General features: G+C 44.2%; 1 protein-coding gene across 1 annotated transcript in view; it reads right to left on the bottom strand.

Moving 5' to 3' along the window:
• Positions 1-19,250, bottom strand: part of TRPM2 (transient receptor potential cation channel subfamily M member 2) — a 1,289,439-nt gene that overhangs the window by 213,681 nt on the left and 1,056,508 nt on the right. The window lies entirely within an intron of this gene.

Genomic DNA, 19,250 nt, shown 5'->3' on the forward strand with positions numbered 1-19,250 from the left:
GAAAAACATATTAATGTCACTCATCATCCCTAAACTTACCTACCTCCAACAAACCTTACCAATCCCCATTCCTTCCACATATTACTCTAAACTCAAGTCCATGTTTCGTTCCTTTATATGGAACAAGAAAAAGGCCAGAACGTCATACAAATCTTTGTCTTATCCGAGAGAGAGGGGAGGAATAGCTTTACCAGACCCTGAACTCTATGGCAGAGCTATTTTACTCACCAGAGTAGTAGACTGGTTAACGGCCCCCAAGCAGAAATCTTGGGTCCCAATGGAAGAGTCCTTGTTGGAACTTCCGTTCAGAGCGGCTCTACTGGGACACATGTCTTCACTGCCCCCCCATCCTAATATTACTCCAGTTATGAAAGCCACTCTGAATGCGTGGTACACCTTACAAAAATCGTCCTTAAGCTCCCCACTCCCATCTCCTGTCCTCAAAATAGAGGATATTTTTCACCTAGCCCCCCAGGCCTTACAGAGCAGCCTTCCCACTGAAATTACTCAGTCTAATCTTAAACTGATAGATTTATACAAAGAAGGCAAACTACTCTCCATAAAAGAGATTTGTGATCTCCTAAAAAGCCCTCTCTCAAGTTTTAATGGGCTCCATTTTTTAAGGGCATACATGTATACTCAAAACGTACATTTTCACACATTGTTACGCCCTATTACCTGGCTTGAACATATTATCTTGCGTGACTCCACCCCACATAAACTGATCTCACAATGGTACAACAGGCTGAGAACTCCTCCTGAAGCACTAACGCCCGCTTTCATAAGACTTTGGGAAAAAGACCTAAATATAAGTCTCTCACCGGAGGATATCGGCATCATATATAACTCTTCACACAAATCTTCAAGGTGTGTCAGGATTCAGGAGAATAACTATAAAATCATTACAAGATGGTATAAAACCCCCGACAAGACATGCTTATATTCAGTTACAGCATCTGACACATGTTGGAGATGCTCAAAAGAAAGGGGCGCTTTTATCCACATATGGTGGACCTGCCCAATCTTACTTAAATGGTGGGAAAACGTTTTTCAAATCAGTAACAAGATTTGCAATTCCAATATTATGCCGTCTCCGGAAGTTGCCCTCCTGAATCTTTATCCTCGTAACCCCTCCCCCCCTAACCTACTTCTTTTCAAACATCTAGTGAATGCTGCAAAATTGCTGATCCCTACACTATGGTTGTCCTCCGAAGTTCCTTCTTTGGATCAATGGTATCAGAAAATAGATCAAATTTACAGATTAGAGGAGTTATCCTCATGGGAACTGAGATCTCATCATAAGTTTCTAAAGAACTGGAGTCAATGGATTTCCTTCAGGGGCTATTAGACAGAGATTAGCACTATCAACATTATCCTTAGATATACAGCATCTAGGGCCTACCTCATCTATATCCCCACCCGCTTATCTCCTAACCCTTCTTGGATTGTTGGACGTTGAGTTGCTCAGACGGTGTTGCTGCTCCCGCTCAGGACCGTCTCGGATTGAACGTTTCATTAAGACCTAAGGTATTTTACAGAAATTTTAGATCAATAATTGCCACCTGGTTCTTAACCCCTTAAGGACCGAGGACGTACCGGTACGCCCTATTTCCCGAGTCCTTAAGGACCGAGGACGTACCGGTACGTCCTGACTTAAAATCTGCATTCCGGCGCCGCGGGGGTTAATCGGAACGGGACGCCGGCTGAAATCATTCAGCCGGCAACCCGTAACAATGCCGGGGGGGGGTCATTTGACCCCCCCGTGTCGGCGATCGCAGCAAACCGCAGGTCAATTCAGACCTGCGGTTTGCTGCGCTTTTTGCAGTTTCTGATCCCCGCGGTCCCTGACCGCGGGGATCAGAAACTTCAGAGTGCCTAAAATCAATATTGCGCACCCCCCCCTGCACCCCTGCATGATTTGATGGCGGCGGGTGGTGCAGGGGGGGTGTCGCAGGCGGTGGGGGCGTTGCGGGAGGCGGGCGGTGCGGCAGGCGGGATCGCGATCCCCCGCCCGCCTCCCATTGCATAATCGTTGGCGTCTAGTGGGTTATACCAGGGTGCCAGCACATTGCTGGCACCCTGGTATAAACGGCTGACATCGGTGATGCGATGTCAGCCGTTTAACCCTTTCCATGCAGCGGTCCGTACGGACCGCTGTATGGAAAAGGTTAACAGCGCAAGGAGCTCCCTCCCTCTCCGATCGGGGGGCTGCTGTGCCTTTGCAGCCCCCCGATGGGAGAGGGAGAGAGCCCCCAGAGAGCCCCCCGAAGCCCCGTCCTCACCCTTCCCCGTCTGCGAAGTTGTGACAGACGGGGAAGGTTCCCATGGCAACAGGACGCCTGCTCAGGCGTCCTGCTGTCCATGGTGCTGAACAGATCTGTGCTGAAAGTATAGATCTGTTCAGTGTAAGTAAAATACAGTGCAGAAACCTATATAGTTTCTGTACTGTATTTTACAGACATCAGACCCACTGGATCTTCAAGAACCAAGTGGGTCTGGGTCCAATTTTTTTTAAAAAAAGTGAAAAAAGTTAAGATAAAATAAAAAAACATTTATCACTGAATAAAAATAAAAATAAAAAAATACACTACACATATTAGGTATCGCCGCGTCCGTAACGACCTGATCTATAAAACGGTCATGTTACTTTCCCCGCACGGTGAACGCCATAAAAATAAAAAAATAAAAACTATGAGAAAATTGAAATTTTGCCCACCTTACTTCCCAAAAAAGGTAATAAAAGTGATCAAAAAAGTCGCATGTACGCCAAAATAGTACCAATAAAACCGTCATCTCATCCCGCAAAAAATGAGACCCTACTCAAGATAATCGCCCAAAAACTGAAAAAACTATGGCTCTTAGACTATGGAAACACTAAAACATGATTTTTTTTGTTTCAAAAATAAAATAATTGTGTAAAACTTTTATAAATAAAAATAAAGTATACATATTAGGTATCGCCGCGTCCGTATCGACCGGCTCTATAAAATTATCACATGACCTAACCCCTCAGGTGACCACCGTAAAAAAAAAGAAAAAAAAAAGTGTAAAAAAAGCAATTTTTTGCCATCTTACGTCACAAAAAGTGTAATAGCAAGCGATCAAAAAGTCATATGCACCCCAAAATAGTGCCAATCAAACAGTCATCTCATCCCGCAAAAAATTAGACCCTACTCAAGATAATCGCCCAAAAACTGTAAAAACTATGGCTCTTAGACTATGGAGACACTAAACAATTTTTGGGTTTTAAAAATGAAGTTATTGTATAAAACTTACATAAATAAAAAAAATTGTATACATATTAGGTATCGCCGCGTCCGTGACAACCTGCTCTATAAAATTACCACATGATCTAACCTGTCAGATGAATGTTGTAAATAACAAAAAAAAAAACGTGCCAAAAAAGCTATTTCTTGTTACCTTGCCGCACAAAAAGTGTAATATAGAGCAACCAAAAATCATATGTACCCTAAACTAGTACCAACAATACTGCCACCCTATTCCGTACTTTCTAAAATGGGGTCACTTTTTTGGAGTTTCTACTCTAGGGGTGCATCAGGGGGGCTTCAAATGGGACATGGTGTCAAAAAAACTGTCCAGCAAAATCTGCCTTCCAAAAACCGTATGGCATTCCTTTCCTTCTGCGCCCTGCCGTGTGCCCGTACAGCAGTTTACGACCACATATGGGGTGTTTCTGTAAACTACAGAATCAGGGCCATAAATAATGAGTTTTGTTTTGCTGTTAACCCTTGCTTTGTAACTGGAAAAAAAATATTAAAATGGAAAATCTGCCAAAAAAGTGAAATTTTGAAATTGTATCTCTATTTTCCATTAAATCTTGTGCAACACCTAAAGGGTTGACAAAGTTTGTGAAATCAGTTTTGAATACCTTGAGGGGTGTAGTTTCTTAGATGGGGTCACTTTTTTGGACTTTCTACTCTAGGGGTGCATCAGGGGGGCTTCAAATGGGACATGGTGTCAAAAAAACTGTCCAGCAAAATCTGCCTTCCAAAAACCGTATGGCATTCCTTTCCTTCTGCGCCCTGCCGTGTGCCCGTACAGCAGTTTACGACCACATATGGGGTGTTTCTGTAAACTACAGAATCAGGGCCATAAATAATGAGTTTTGTTTGGCTGTTAACCCTTGCTTTGTAACTGGAAAAAAAATATTAAAATGGAAAATCTGCCAAAAAAGTGAAATTTTGAAATTGTATCTCTATTTTCCATTAAATCTTGTGCAACACCTAAAGGGTTGACAAAGTTTGTAAAATCAGTTTTGAATACCTTGAGGGGTGTAGTTTCTTAGATGGGGTCACTTTTTTGGAGTTTCTACTCTAGGGGTGCATCAGGGGGGCTTCAAATGGGACATGGTGTCAAAAAAACTGTCCAGCAAAATCTGGCTTCCAAAAACCATACGGCGCACCTTTCACTCTACGCCCCGCTGTGTGGCCGTACAGTAGTTTACGGCCACATTTGGGGTGTTTCTGTAAACAGCAGAGTCAGGGCAATAAAGATACAGTCTTGTTTGGCTGTTAACCCTTGCTTTGTTAGTGGAAAAAATGGGTTAAAATGGAAAATTAGGCAAAAAAATGAAATTCTCAAATTTCATCCCAATTTGCCAATAACTCTTGTGCAACACCTAAAGGGTTAACGAAGTTTGTAAAATCAGTTTTGAATACCTTGAGGGGTGTAGTTTCTTAGATGGGGTCACTTTATGGAGTTTCTACTCTAGGGGTGCATCAGGGGGCTTCAAATGGGACATGGTGTCAAAAAAACTGTCCAGCAAAATCTGGCTTCCAAAAACCATACGGCGCACCTTTCACTCTACGCCCCGCTGTCTGGCCGTACAGTAGTTTACGGACACATATTGGGTGTTTCTGTAAACAGCAGAGTCAGGGCAATAAAGATACAGTATTGTTTGGCTGTTAACCCTTGCTTTGTTAGTGGAAAAAATGGGTTAAAATGGAAAATTAGGCAAAAAAATGAAATTCTCAAATTTCATCCCAATATGCCAATAACTCTTGTGCAACACCTAAAGGGTTAACAGAGTTTGTAAAATCAGTTTTGAATACCTTGAGGGGTGTAGTTTATAGAATGGGGTCATTTTTGGGCGGTTTCTATTATGTAAGCCTCGCAAAGTGACTTCAGAGCTGTAGTGTCCCTAAAAATTGGGTTTTTGTAAATTTCTGAAAAATTTCAAGATTTGCTTCTAAACTTCTAAGCCTTGTAACATCCCCAAAAAATAAAATATCATTCCCAAAATAATTCAAACATGAAGTAGACATATGGGGAATGTTAAGTCATCACAATTTTTGGGGGTATTACTATGTATTACAGAAGTAGAGTAACTGAAACTTTGAAATTTGCTAATTTTTCCAAATTTTTGGTAAATTAGGTATTTTATTATGCAAAAAAATTAATTTTTTTGACTTTATTTTACCAGTGTCATGAAGTACAATATGTGACGAAAAAACAATCTCAGAATGGCCTGGATAAGTCAAAGTGTTTTAAAGTTATCAGCACTTAAAGTGACACTGGTCAGATTTGCAAAAAATGGCCTGGTCCTTAAGGTGAAAATGAGCCCGGTCCTTAAGGGGTTAAATGTGCTTTTTCTGAAGTGTACTTTCCATATTCCCATGGGATATTCTATACCGATTAACCCCTTGGATGCTAGCTTATCATACTTACTGTATATTTGATATTCGACAGACCTGTATTCTGTTTTCTTATATATAAGAGTAGAGGAGTTTTGTTTACTTCTCTTCTGCTCTATTTTTGTATTGTATTGATTTATTCAATAAAACCTAAAAAAAAAAAAAAAAAAAAAAAAAAAAAAAAAGAGGTCGAGACTGCAGCAGAAGAGGAAGCAGGAGGAGCCAGAGACCTTTCTTGGTTTTTGAGGTGTCTACTCCACTGCAGCTTGCGCTTTGCACTTAAATGTCTGGTCAAGCAGGTTGTGCTCAGGTTGAGAACGTTTATGCCTCCCTTCAGGCTCTGATTGCACAGTGTGCAAACCACTTGTGTCTTGTCGTCAGCACATTGTCTGAAGAGCTGCCACGCCAGGTAACTCCTTGGAGCTGGCTTTGGTGTGCTCGGTCACTTGCTGCAGTGGGCAGTAGCAGGCATACTGTCTAGGGCACGGCGGCTCCACTTTTGCACCCTGCTCCCTCTTCTGCTGTGCTGGTGGCTCCTTATGACCACTGTCTCTTCCTCCGAACTACATAGGTCACTCGCATGACCTTGATTCCATGTGGGGTCGTGGACTTCATCGCCCTCCACATCATCTTCCACCCAGTCTTCACTCCTGCCCTCCTTGTCAGTCTGCTCACTTTTGAAAGCCCCAGCATTTGGCACCTGTGTTTCGTCATCATCCGAGACGTGCTGCGATGGTCCTCTCATGTACTCATCTTGAAAGATAAGAGGTTGGGCACCAGTGCTCTCAATATCTTCCACTTCTGGGGCAGAGATAGGTGGACGGCCCTGGGAAACCCTGCTAACAGAGTCATCAAAAATCTCAAGAGACTGCTGCATGACTTGGGGCTCAGACTGTTTGGCTGATTTGCAAAGGGGTGAGGTGAAAGACTGATGGACATGGGCTGCAGGTGCCAACTCTGATCTTTCAGCAGGAGACTGGGTGGGAGACAATGTGAAAGAACTGGAGGCACTGTCAGCAACCCAATCTACTATTGCCTGTACTTGTTCTGACCTCAACATTTGTAGAGCAGCATTAGGCCCAACCAAATACCGCTGCAGGTTATGCAACAAGAGCTCCACCAGCAGCACCACGACCTGGGCAACGTTGCTTATTTGACGCTCTTCTCATATTTCTTAAATTTAGGATCTTGCCCTAAATGGGGGTTTAATTAATAGCAGAATAGAACGACAGTATGTAAAAATTGTATCTCACACGTACAGATGCAGACTACAATTTAAGTTTTTTTGCCCCAAATTGCTGTTTTTTAAATAACGGAATAGAACCACAGTATCTAAAGTGTGTATCTCACAATGACATATGCAGCAAAGGCTGCAAAATTAAGTTTTTGGCCCAAAATGGGTGTTTGTTTAATAACAGAATGTGACAGCAGTAAATAAACCTTGAATTTCACACGTTCTAATGCAGCAAGGGCTGTAAAATTGTGTATTTTGCCCAAAAAGTGTGTTTTATTAATAGAAGAATAGAACCACAGGATCTAAAGTGTGTATCTCACACATACTGATACAGACTAGGCTGCAATTAAAGTTTTTTGCCCAAAATGGCTGTTTAATAACTGAATATGACAGCAGTATATAACCCTTTAATTTCAAACGTGCTGATGCTGCAAGGGCTGTAGTCTGTATTTTGCCCAAAAAGGTTGTTTTTAAAAACCCAGAAGATTATGTCTGTATTTCTAGCTTAAATTACACACTGAGTAATCCTGCAGAGGCACCAGATGTTGGATATTGCCAAAAAAGTGTGTTCTTTTACTTTAACAGAATATGATAGCTATATATAATGCTTGAATTTCACACATGCAGAAAGGGCTGGAAAATAGTGTATTTTGCCAAAAAAGGGTGTTTGTAAAAACCCAGAAAATTATGGCAGTATTTCTATCTTAAATTGCACACTGACTAATCCTGAAAATGCACCAGATGTTGTATATTGCCAAAAAAGGGTGTTTAAAAAACAAACAAACAGATTATTAGTACAGTATTTCAAGCTTGGATTTGTATTTTACAAAAGCTCAGATGCAGAGCTGGTGCACTGAGCTTGCATAAAATGGCCGCCGCCGCCCACCTAAATAACAGACGGATAAAAGTTATTTTTTTCTGTCACTGGGCTCAGGGCAGGGTAAAAGGATTGTGCACTGCACCCACACAACTAAATCTATGTAGAACGCTGAGTTCAATTGGAGTTCTGATCAAAGATTCTGTCCTATTCTCTCCCTCAAAGCACCAGCAGCATCTTCTCCCTACACTAAGCACAGCAGAGTGACGTGCAGCGCTACGTGACTCCAGCTTATATAGAGGCTAGTTAACATGCTGCACTGGCCAATCACAGCCATGCTATTAGTAGGCATGGCTGTGATGGCTTCTAAGGTTAGACAGTTAAGCGCTTGTTGATTGGCTGCTCTCAACTTTTACAGAAATGGTCAAAAAATCCTAAAGTTCGGGTTCGCTCAACCCTAGACAAGAATTATAATTATAGGGGGCACTGCAGGGAACATTATAAATACTGTGGGCTGTGGTGGCAGGTATCACTACTGAGGGCTCCATAGGAATGCCTTATAGATCGGCCTTATTTCTATTAGGGGTGCCTTATTAGTATTAAGGGCAGGGGCTTCTGCCTAGCAGTTAGCCACCCATCAGTGCCTGTGACATCACCGGAAACACTGCTAGGGCTTTTAACAAAACAGCCCTTGCCCTACGTTTTACAGCGCAGGCCAAGGGAGTGCATTGAACTATGAAAAGTCAGAGGGGCTGAGTGTGGGGAGAAGGGGCTATGTCCAGGTTCAGCTCTGAACCCGGACAACTGCTTTAAAGAGCATCTGTCAGCAGTTTTGAACATATGAAAATGGCTGACCTGTTACATGTGTGCTTTGCAGCTGAAGACGTCTGTGTTGGTCCCATGCTCATATGTGCCTGCATTGCTGTGAAAAATTATGTTTTAATTTATGCAAATAAGCTTCTAGAAGCAACGGGGGCATTGCAATTATATCTAGAGGCTCCAGTTTCTTTGCAACTGCTGCTCCCTGTCAACTTTGACAGGGCCTGGCAGTGAAAATCTCATCACAACTGGCTATGTCAAAGTGAAGAGGGAGCAGCAGTTACAGAGAAAGGGGAACCTATACGAGTAATCATAATGCCCCCGTTTGCATATAATAAAACATCATTTTTCTTAGCAATGTGGGAATATACTGTATGAACATGGAACCAACACAAATGCCTTCAGCTGCCAAGCACACATGCCCTTTAATTGTGCAAGCATATGAGGGAGTCCTGAGGGATAGCTGAAGGCCTAGGGAGCATTTTACTGCCAGCACTAAAGTACCTAGGGCAGCATCAAATCTAAATATGGCCCTGTCTCCACAGCAGCAGAACAATGTAGTGTCAGACATCACATTGCAACTGTGAAGGGGGAACATATTATCTGGACATAACTACTGTGAAGGGGCACATATCTGGGCATAGCTACTGTGAAGATGGCACATATCTGGCCATAAATACTGTGAAGGGGGCACATATCTGGGTATAGCTACTGTGAAGGGGGCACATATCTGGGTATAGCTACTGTGAAGGGGGATTATATCTGGGCATAACTGCTGTAGAGGGAGCATCTCTGGGCATAAGTGCTTTGAATGGGCACATATCTGGGCATAACTGCTGTGAAGTGGGCATCTCTGGGCATAACTACTGTGAAGGGGCACATCTGGGTATACCTACTGTGAAGGGGCACAGTGTGGGCATTACTACTATGTGCAGGTACAAAGGGGGAATAATTACTATGTGGGGGCATTACGGGGACTGGTTGTGTATAGTTATGCTTTGGTATATAGTTATAGTTTGCAGAGTTAGAGGCGTGACCTAGTATGAAAAAAATACATACTGTAAACATATTGACCCATATTAACAAGATGTGTTTTTTTTGCACGTATACAGAAGTAGCAGGGGTAACACACACACTGTTAACTCAAATTTCTTAACTCGTTGCATTATCTTGAAACAAAAACCATTGAAAAGCAATTGCTTAACGCATTTAGTTGCATTTAGTTTAGATAACATGTGTGCTAACCCTGCTACATCCATATGTTTATATTTGTATGTGTGGTTTGGGAGGGGCCCGGGTACATTCCTTGCACAGGAGCCCTCTGCTGCCTGTGTCTGCCCCTGGTATGAACAATACAAAACGATGTGCCTCAATATTCTAAAGGATAGCTAATGTTACCGTATCCTTGACTGGAACTCATCATACGTGTTCCACACCAAATTGAAGAATATTCTATTGGTGGCACGTGATAATTACCTAATCAGCCAGACCGAATTTTCCTTTTTGCTGACAAAATTCCCCCCAGACTCCATGTTTTTATAGTCTCCCGAAAGTGCATAAGGGTTTGTCTTAAAGGAAGACCTATTGTCTCAGGTACAGGGAGTCTGATGCATGGTATCAGTACATATGTGGACAAGAGCTTCAGACCATTTGTTATAGCTCTATCGTCGTGTGTACGTAATTCTCTTGATGTGATCAAAAAATTGGAGGGCATCCTGATAGACGAGCAAACCATGCTGGCTAGTTTAAGTGTAGAGGTGCTCTACAGCTCCATACCCCATGACAAAAGGGTGTGGAGTTGTGACAGCCTTTTTAAGCCAGCATGGGACACTTCTATGGCAGCACAATGACTTTGTTCTGGAGCTTCTCCAGTTTATTTTGGAACATAATGTGTTCCTCTTTGATTGTCACGTATACCAACAGCTCAGGGAGATGGCAATGGGGAGCATATGTGCCCCTACTTTCGCTAACCTATACCTGGGGTGGTGGGAACGAGAGGTGTTTTTCTTTTGGAGGATGTTAACAATTGGGCCAACCGTATTACCATATGACTACGTTACATCGATGACGTGCTTATTTTATGATCAGGCAATGTTGTGGAGTTCAATAGTTTTGTGAAGGATCTAAACAACAAAATGGGCCTATATTTTACCTCAGAGATCCATCAGGACCAAATCACCTTTCTTGATCTCACCATTTTTAGGGATCGAGGGGGTGGGTTAGGAACCAGCTTTTTCGTAAAGAGACCACCACAAATAGCCTATTACAGTGGGACAGTTGCCACCCTATGCCCCTTAAGAAAGACATCCCGAAAGGGCAATATTTGAGACTATGAGATCTGAGGCTCCTGTTGCTCTCACTTCGGATGTGGTCTCTCCCTCCTCCTTCCCCTCTTGAACAACAGGTCCACCTGGCCACTGCAATAAGCGGTTGTGACAGCAACACCACTATCACCAGCGTCACCGAGTATTTCCACACTGTTCCATGGAAACATTCAGCTGTCCACCCCCAAACACTGGAAAGAAAGAGGAAGTACCCCCTAGCCACCCACAACCCCTGGCCCTAAATGCCAGCAATTTATAATTCCTGGCCTTGGAAATGCTGCCATTCCATCTGGTGGAAAGGGACACTTTTAAAAAGCCTTATGGCGATGGCTGTCCTACAGTACGTAGTTCCCAGCTGCCACTAATATTCAGACAGGCAATCCCTGCTCTGCATTAACAAGTGGTGTACAAAGTCAGTTGTGCACTGCGCAACCCAATCAGTGGCAAGGTCCACATAACCACCGATACATGGACCAGTAAGCATGGGTAGGGGCGTTATATCTCCCTAACTGCCCACTGGGTAAATATAGTGGCAGCTGGGCCTGAGGCGGAAAGCATTTTGGTGCATGTCCTACTGCCACCGAGGATGTTGGATGTTTCTCATTACCTTCTGTTGCCATCTATGCCGCTTCCTCCTACACCACTGAGCCTGGGCTGGAGGTGTGCGACAACGTGTGAAATCTCACACACTTTGTGCATTCTCTTTGCTATTTCCAAATGTTTGGGGCCTCCACAAGCCAAAAAAGAAATTTAAATAAAAACAAAATGTTGGCTACCTCCTCTGCCTCCTTTTCCTGCACCACCACGTCCGCCTTCTCTGCCTGCACCGTCACATCAACCTCCTCCTCCACTGGGATCTCCACCTCCTTGATCAAGATTATTATATTGGGAGAGTAGAGAAGTATACTGGACACAGAAAAGGCCAAACACAGAATTGACAGACACATTTTAAAAACCAAAACAGAAACAGTGTTGTCTTCCTCCTCGCCAACTTCCACCTACACCGCCACATCCACCTCCTTCTCCTCTACTCAGACCTCCACCTCCTGGCTAAAGATTATTATTTGCTATATTAGCAGGGTAGAGAAGCATACAGGGTGAACCCCCAAAAATGGCTATGGTCACACATAGATTTAACAGACAAATAAAAAATAAAAATAATATTTAAAGAAACCCCCCACACACCCAAAAACTGTGTTGGCTTCCTCCTCTGCCTCTTCCACCTACACCGCCACATCTACAGCCTCCTCAACTTTATACTCTACTTGATCCTCCACCTTCTGGTTCAAGATTATTATTTTAAATTTTTATGTATTCTATGTTATTTTAAGTAATTCCCCATCTACATTTGTTTGCACGGCAATTGTACTGCTCTTCCCCCCCCCCCCCCCCCCCATTTTAGTTCCTTTTGCAGCCCTCTAGCCCTTTCTATGACTTTTTTACAGTCATTTTTCAGCCTCAAAGTTCTGGTCCCCATTGCCTCCAATGGGGTTCGGTGTTCGGGGTAAAGTCCGGGTCAAGTTCAGAACCCGAATCAAACTTTGAAACAAAGTTTGGCTGAACCCATCTGACCCGAACATCCACTGGTCCGCTCATCACTATTTATGAGCTGTTAGTAGTTCAGAGTTAAGTGCTATACATAGCCATCAGATGATGGCTCAAAGTGAAAGTAATATGCTCATGACTAGTCTAAAATCTAACCTATTTTTTACAGAAGCTGCTGAAAGAGCAACCGAAAAAAAATATGTTAGCCAAAAATAAGTAAAATGCAACCATAAAACAAAAATTCCCTTAAAACATTAATTGCTTTTAAGCTTGCACACCATCTCATTGCTGGACGCGTAGAGTTATTTACTCGCCATATATTCTGCTATCGATAGCTGACAAAGGTGTGGAATAGGAGGATGAGGACTTGTAGTTTGAGCCAGAGAAGCAGTAACTGATGTTGGCAATTACAAGGACACTGTACTGCATTTGGATGTGGTCTGGCTGCCTCAAAGTAGGCCCAGAGAAGGAGGACAGTCTTGTTGCAATTGCTGCTGGCCAATTCCATTTTCTTAGTAGATCTAGTGATGCTGTTTCACATAACTGAAAAGAGACCTGGTGTTTATGTTTGTGCTTGTACGCCCATGGCCTATTTTCATCCAGCAAATGTTGCACACAGCAGAGTTTTGTCTGCTGGCACTGTGGAGAAAAACTGCTATATGGAAGATACTTGCACAGTATCTTGCAGGGCCAGATCTGCTTCTATTTTGTTAGCTTGGGAACTGGTGACACCACTGACAGCTGAGCTTGGCCTAGGTCTGACAAGTTTTGAGCCGGCAACTACAGTATCAGTGAAGCAGATCTGGCCCTGCAAGTTTTGGTCGTACCTTGCCTCAGCTCTGTATTGCTTCTTCAGCCACCCTCCTGCTCTGATGTCACTTGATCCTCAGCTGTAACGGGGCGCCGAATGCGCACTCTGTCTCCCATAAGCCGCAGACCTGCTGCTTAGCTTCGGGAACGAGGATCTGTGTTTGGCCTCGTTCCCTTGCTAGCTGGGAGGCGCCCTGCTCCTAGGTCTGCCTTGAGCAGCGAGCTGATCGCTCGGTGCTCGACTTGTTTGTCTATCGGTCATGTGATGCTGGCCACATCACATGACCCTCACTCCCCACTATAAATACAGGTGGCCTGCTGGCTATAGGTTGCCTGTGATTTTCGTCCTATAGGCTGTGTACTTTATTGTTATTAAGCTACCTCTGGAATTGAACATAGATCCGCCTCTTGACACCTCTTCTGCCTGCTCCCTGTACCTTGATGCTACCTCTCAGATTTTGACCTCTGCTTGTTTACGGATTTGTCTTTGACTCTTCCCTTGTTCTGATGTGATCTCCTGGACTGACCTCGGCTAGTTGACCCGCCTCGCCTTCTGTTTTTGTTCTACCTCTTGTCCGCTTATTATAACTTCTCAGTGGCTGTCCTCTTCCCTGCTGCCTCTTTCTCTCTTTTGCACTTTGTAGGTTAGGGACTGTCGCCCAGTTGCGCTCCGTTACCTAGGGTGGGTGGTGCAAGTAGGCAGGGACAGGGGACCGGGTGGCAGCTCAGGGGGTGCACCTCCACTCTATCTTGATTCCCATGACAGAATCACAGGCCCAAATTCAGCATGAACCATATACAGAGCCTCACCAAACATGTGCAGGGTCTTGCTTAAATAGTACAGGAACTTGGGGAGAGACCACAAGTTCAGGAGACCGTCCGAACTCCCCCTATTCTTGCTCCCGCCACCGTTCAGGTGTAACCTCCCATTAAATTGCCCGATCAGTTTTAGCGTGACCGCCAAAGTTTTTTAGCTTTCAAGAAAAGTTGTAAACTTTATTTTCGACTACGACCCCACTCCTCCAGCCCTGACACACAGAGGGTTGGTATTATAATTTCCTTGCTTCAAGGGGACCCCCAGGAATGGGCCTTTTCTTTAACACCAGATTACCCTTGTTTTAGCTCTGTGGACCTTTTTTTCCAGGCGTTAGGGGTTCTTTATGATGAACCTGACCGAGCCTCTGTGGCAGAATCCAATCTTAAGGCCCTCACGCAGGGAAATTGTCCCGTGTAGGATTATTGTACGCAGTTTTGCAAGTGGTGCGTTCCTTCGGGCTGGAACGAACTAGCGCTCAAATGTCAATTTAGGGCAGGTTTGACTGAAAAGTTAAAGGATATGTTGGTTTGTTATCCCTGTCCTGACTCTTTAGAGGAGACCATCACGCTAGCCATCAGACTAGATAGACAGATCAGAGAGAGACAGCGGGAGCATTTGTTTTCTCCTCATACCCTTCTTCAACCTGAGACTCCCTCCCCTTGAACCCAGGATGGAAGCCCACTCGGACGAGCCCATGCAACTCGGGATGATGCGAAGAGAACTGCGTCGTTGTTGCGGCTCTTGTTTTTATTGTGGGGATCCCGAACACTGGATCCGTCAGTGTCCTAAAGCTCTGCCTTCTGGAAAATCATCCAAGTCTGAGGGATTCAAGGACAAGGTACTCCCGTAGGTGGTAAGAAGTAAACTATTGCTGCCGGTTTCTATTGCCTTTGGGGTCTTAAAGGGGTCAGGAAATGCCTTTGTGGATTCAGGGTAAGCTTTTAGTTTTATTGATTACAAATTTGTTGATCAGATGGGAATTCCTATATTAGAATTACCCACCCCGATCCAGGTTGTCGCCATCGATTCTACCCCTCTGCTAGGGGGCACAGTAAAACTCTGTACTCCGGAGGTTACCCTATCTGTAGGGATCTGCCACTCTGAGAAATGTTACTTCTTTGTTTTAGAGAATCTTCCAGTTCAGGTAGTGCTTGGTATGCCCTGGCTTTAGCAACACAATCCGGTCATTAACTGGAGTTCGGGCGAGTTAGAGAGATGGTGGCCTAACTGTAATTCTTGCTTAACCATTGTTCAAGCTGGGGTCTCATCAGATATTCCTCATTTTATTGCTGATTATTCAGATGTTTTTTCTACCTCAGAGACAGATACTCTCCCTCCCATAGGTCTCATGACTGTGTTATTGACTTGATACCTGAGTCCAAATTTCCTAAAGGACATGAAAGACTACATCTAGGAGAGTCTCAAGAAAGGACATATTAGGCCCTCCAACTCTCACGTGGGAGCAGGATTCTTTTTTGTTAAAAAGAAAGATGGTGGTCTCAGGCCCTGCATTGACTGCAGAAATTTGAATAAAATTACTATTAGGAATCAGTATTCCAACCCGTTGATTCCTGATTTGTTTAACCAGATTTTGGATGCTTCTTGGTTTTCTAAATTTGATTCGAGAGGAGCCTATAACCTAGTTTGTATTAAGGAGGGAGATGAGTGGAAAACTGCTTTTAATACTCCAGGGACACTTTGAGTATCTGGTTATGTCATTTGGTCTTTGCAATGCCCTAGCTGTGTTTCAGAATTTCATAAATTATATTTTTAGATAACTTATTGGCAAAGTTATGATTGTTTATCTCGATGATATTCTTGTCTTTTCACCTGACTGGGATTCTCATGTGTCTCACATCAGACTGGTTCTTAAAATCCTCAGGGAGAACTATTTGTCTGTTAAATTAGAGAAATGTGTATTTGGAGTTCAAGAGATACCCTATCTTGGCTATATTCTTACTCCTCATTCATTTAAAATGGATCCCATTACCGTAAATTCATAAAGAATTTTTCTGTTATTGCCAAACCCCTCACGGATCTAACTAATAATGGTTCGGATCTGGTTAACTGGTCGTTGGAGGCTTGTCGAGCCTTTGATACCCTAAGAAATTGTCTCCAAATGGCTCCAGTCTTGGTTCAGCCTGATACCAAGGAACCTTTTGTGGTGGAGGTTGATGCCTCAAAGGATGGTGTGGGGGGACGTCCTTTGACAGGGGTCCTCTAACCTCACTAATTTAAGGCCATTCACCTTCTTCTCTTGCAAGTCCTCTCCTTCGGAGAGAAATTACGATATTGGAAACCAAAAGTTACTGGCCAGTAAATGGGCATTTGAGGAGTGGAGGCATTTTTTAGAAGGGGCTAGACACCGTATTACTGTTCTCACTGATCATAAGAACCTAGTGTTTCTTGAGGCGGCCAAACGCCTTAATCCTAGACAAGCCAGATGGCCCCTGTGTTTTACTCATTTGAACTTTTCTGTTATTTTCAGAACAGGAAGTAAAAAAGGTTACGGCAGATGCCTTGTTCCAGAGTTTTAATACTGTCCAAACTTGTGATACCCCCCGGAACCCATCTTGCCAACAAACATCTTTGTGGAAGCAGTTTCCTCTGAGATTCAACAGGCTCAGCAACTTGCTCCTCCACAAACACCGGCAGATAAGTTTTTGTGTTCAATTATTGGGTGAATGTCATGACTCGTGCTCTGTGGTCATCCAGGTATTGCTGCCACTAAGAAATTGCTTCTAAGGTCTTTCTGGTGGCCCACTTTGTCTAAAGATGTACGGTCTTATGTTTTAGCTTGCAATGTTTGTGCCCGGTCTAAGACCCCAAGAACACATCTCGCTGGTGAACTACAACCTCTACCCATTCCCTGTAAGCCATGGTCTCACATCTCCATGGATTTTATTTCTGATCTGTCCCTCTCTGAGGGGAAGTCAGTGGTGTGGGTAGTGGTTGACTGTTTTAGCAAGATGGTGCACTTTGTTCCTTTAAGTAAGCTCCCTGATGCAAAGACCTTAGCATCCTTGTTCATTGAACATGTGGTACGTCTGCATGGTGTCCCTGAGAATATCGTCTCTTATAGAGGCGTTCAGTTTGTTTCTAGCTTTTGGAGGGCTTTTGTAGAAGATGCAACATCTCTTTGTCCTTTCGTCTGCTTTCCATCCACAGACCAATGGGCAGACGGAACGGTTAAATCAGGCAGTGGAGCTTTTTCTAAGGTGCTATGTATCGCATAATCAACTCCCATGGACGAGATACCTCCCGTTGGCAGAATTCGCCATCAACAATCGGGTTAATTCTTCTGTGGGGGTGTCTCCTTTTTTTCGTAACAGTGGTTTGCATCCTCGCTTTAGTTCTAATGCCTCTGTATCCTCACTCAACCCACAGGCAGATTCTTTTACCTCTAGACTGTGCACAGTCTGGGCACAGGTTCAATCCAACCTGGTAAAGGTCCAGGAAACCCAGTGTAAACACGCCAATAAGAGACTGTCACTACAAGAGCTTTGAGATGTTCTCACAGCTCTGTTTCTCCACCCCTGTGATGATGTCACTACTAGAGCTTGGAGGAGTTCCCTCTGCCCTGTTTCTCCACCCCTGTGATGAGGTCTTTACTTTCTGTTTCCTTCCTCCCAGCTGTCCCTCCTGTGTTTGATTTCGCTGCCTTTAAATCACCCCTCCTCCTTTGTAGAGGTGCGGATTATACTTTTCATTTGAGCTGTATCTCTCGCTTGAGTATCTTCACCTGTGTGATATCTTTTCACTGGATCTGTGTTCTGCTGAAGCAAGTACTACGGATATTGTCTGCTGACTTTGGATCTGTTTTCACTGCAGCTGCAGCTCCTTCAGTTAAGTGTTCAGACATTGTGTGTATCTGTTTCTTTGCTGACTGGATCCGAGACGACCCCGATTCCGTCCATATACTGAGCAGGGCACTGGTGGCCGTCCCCCTTCCACTATTGTAGGGGTTTCAGTGGTCATCCGCCTTAGGTACACGGGCATGTCTCGATCCACCATCCGGATCCGGACATGTGCTTAGCAGCTTAGGGAGAGCTTTTAGGGTCTGACAGGGGTCACCCTTTATCCTCCCTAGTTTGGGTCCGGTCAGTTGCTATTCACTGTGTAGGCTCTTGTTGCTCACTTACAGCCGTGACAGAGACGTTCCAAGGGGGCAAATTTTGTACTCGCCGATAAGGTGTGGTTGTTGACTAAAATCTTGCTTTGAAACAATGTTCTAAGAAATTCTCGCCGCGTTTCATTGGACCATACAATATTATTGAGCTTATTAACCCAGTATCTTTTAGATTTAAGCTACCCAACTCCCTCCGTATACATGATGTGTTCCATAAGTCGTTACTGAAGAAATATGTGTCACCAGTGGTTCCAGTTAAAAAACCTCCTCCACCTGTGGAGGTTGAGGGTTGGGAGGAATTCATTATTTCTAAAATAATAGATGTCAGAAAGATTAGAAATTCCTTTCAATACCTGGTCCACTGGAAAGGTTTTGGACCTGAGGAGAGGTCCTGGATACCTATGTCTAGGATGCATGCTTCCAGGTTAATTACTAAATTTCACCGGGAACCCCCTGAGATACCTCGTCCACAATGCTTGGGTCCGGTGGCCCCTCATAAAAAGGGGGGTACTGTAACGGGGCACCGAAGGCGCACTCAGTCTCCCATCAGCTGCAGACCTGCTGCTTAGCTTCGGGAGCGAGGATCTGTGTTTGGCCTCGTTCCCAGGGCAGCCTTGCTAGCTGGGAGGCTCCCTGCTCCTAGGTCTGCTTTGAGCGCCGAGTTAATCACTCGGTGCTCGACTTGTTTGTCTGTCGGTCATGTGACGCTGGTCACATCACATGACCCTGACTCCCCACTGTAAAAACAGGCTTGCTGGCTACAGGTTGCCTGTGATTTTTGTCCTATAGGCTGTGTACTTTATTGTTATTAAGCTATTGTAACTTCTCAGTGGCTGTCCTCTTCCCTGCTGTCTTTCTCTCTGCTTGCACTTAGTAGGTTAGGGACTGTCGCCCAGTTGCGCTCCGTCACCTAGGGCGGGTGGTGCAAGTAGGCAGGGACAGGTGACCGGGTGGCAGCTCAGGGGGTGCACCTCCGCTCTATCTTGATTCCTGTGACTGTACCCGTGACATCAGCACTACAATATGGCTCCCCTGTCCAACACACAATCATCTTCATAGTCCTCACCCTTCTCTTCATGATTTCCATCTCTGTATTTGTCC

Source organism: Bufo gargarizans, chromosome 8 (genome assembly GCF_014858855.1).
Source record: "Bufo gargarizans isolate SCDJY-AF-19 chromosome 8, ASM1485885v1, whole genome shotgun sequence".
In the NCBI taxonomy this organism is placed as follows: Eukaryota; Metazoa; Chordata; class Amphibia; order Anura; family Bufonidae; genus Bufo; species Bufo gargarizans.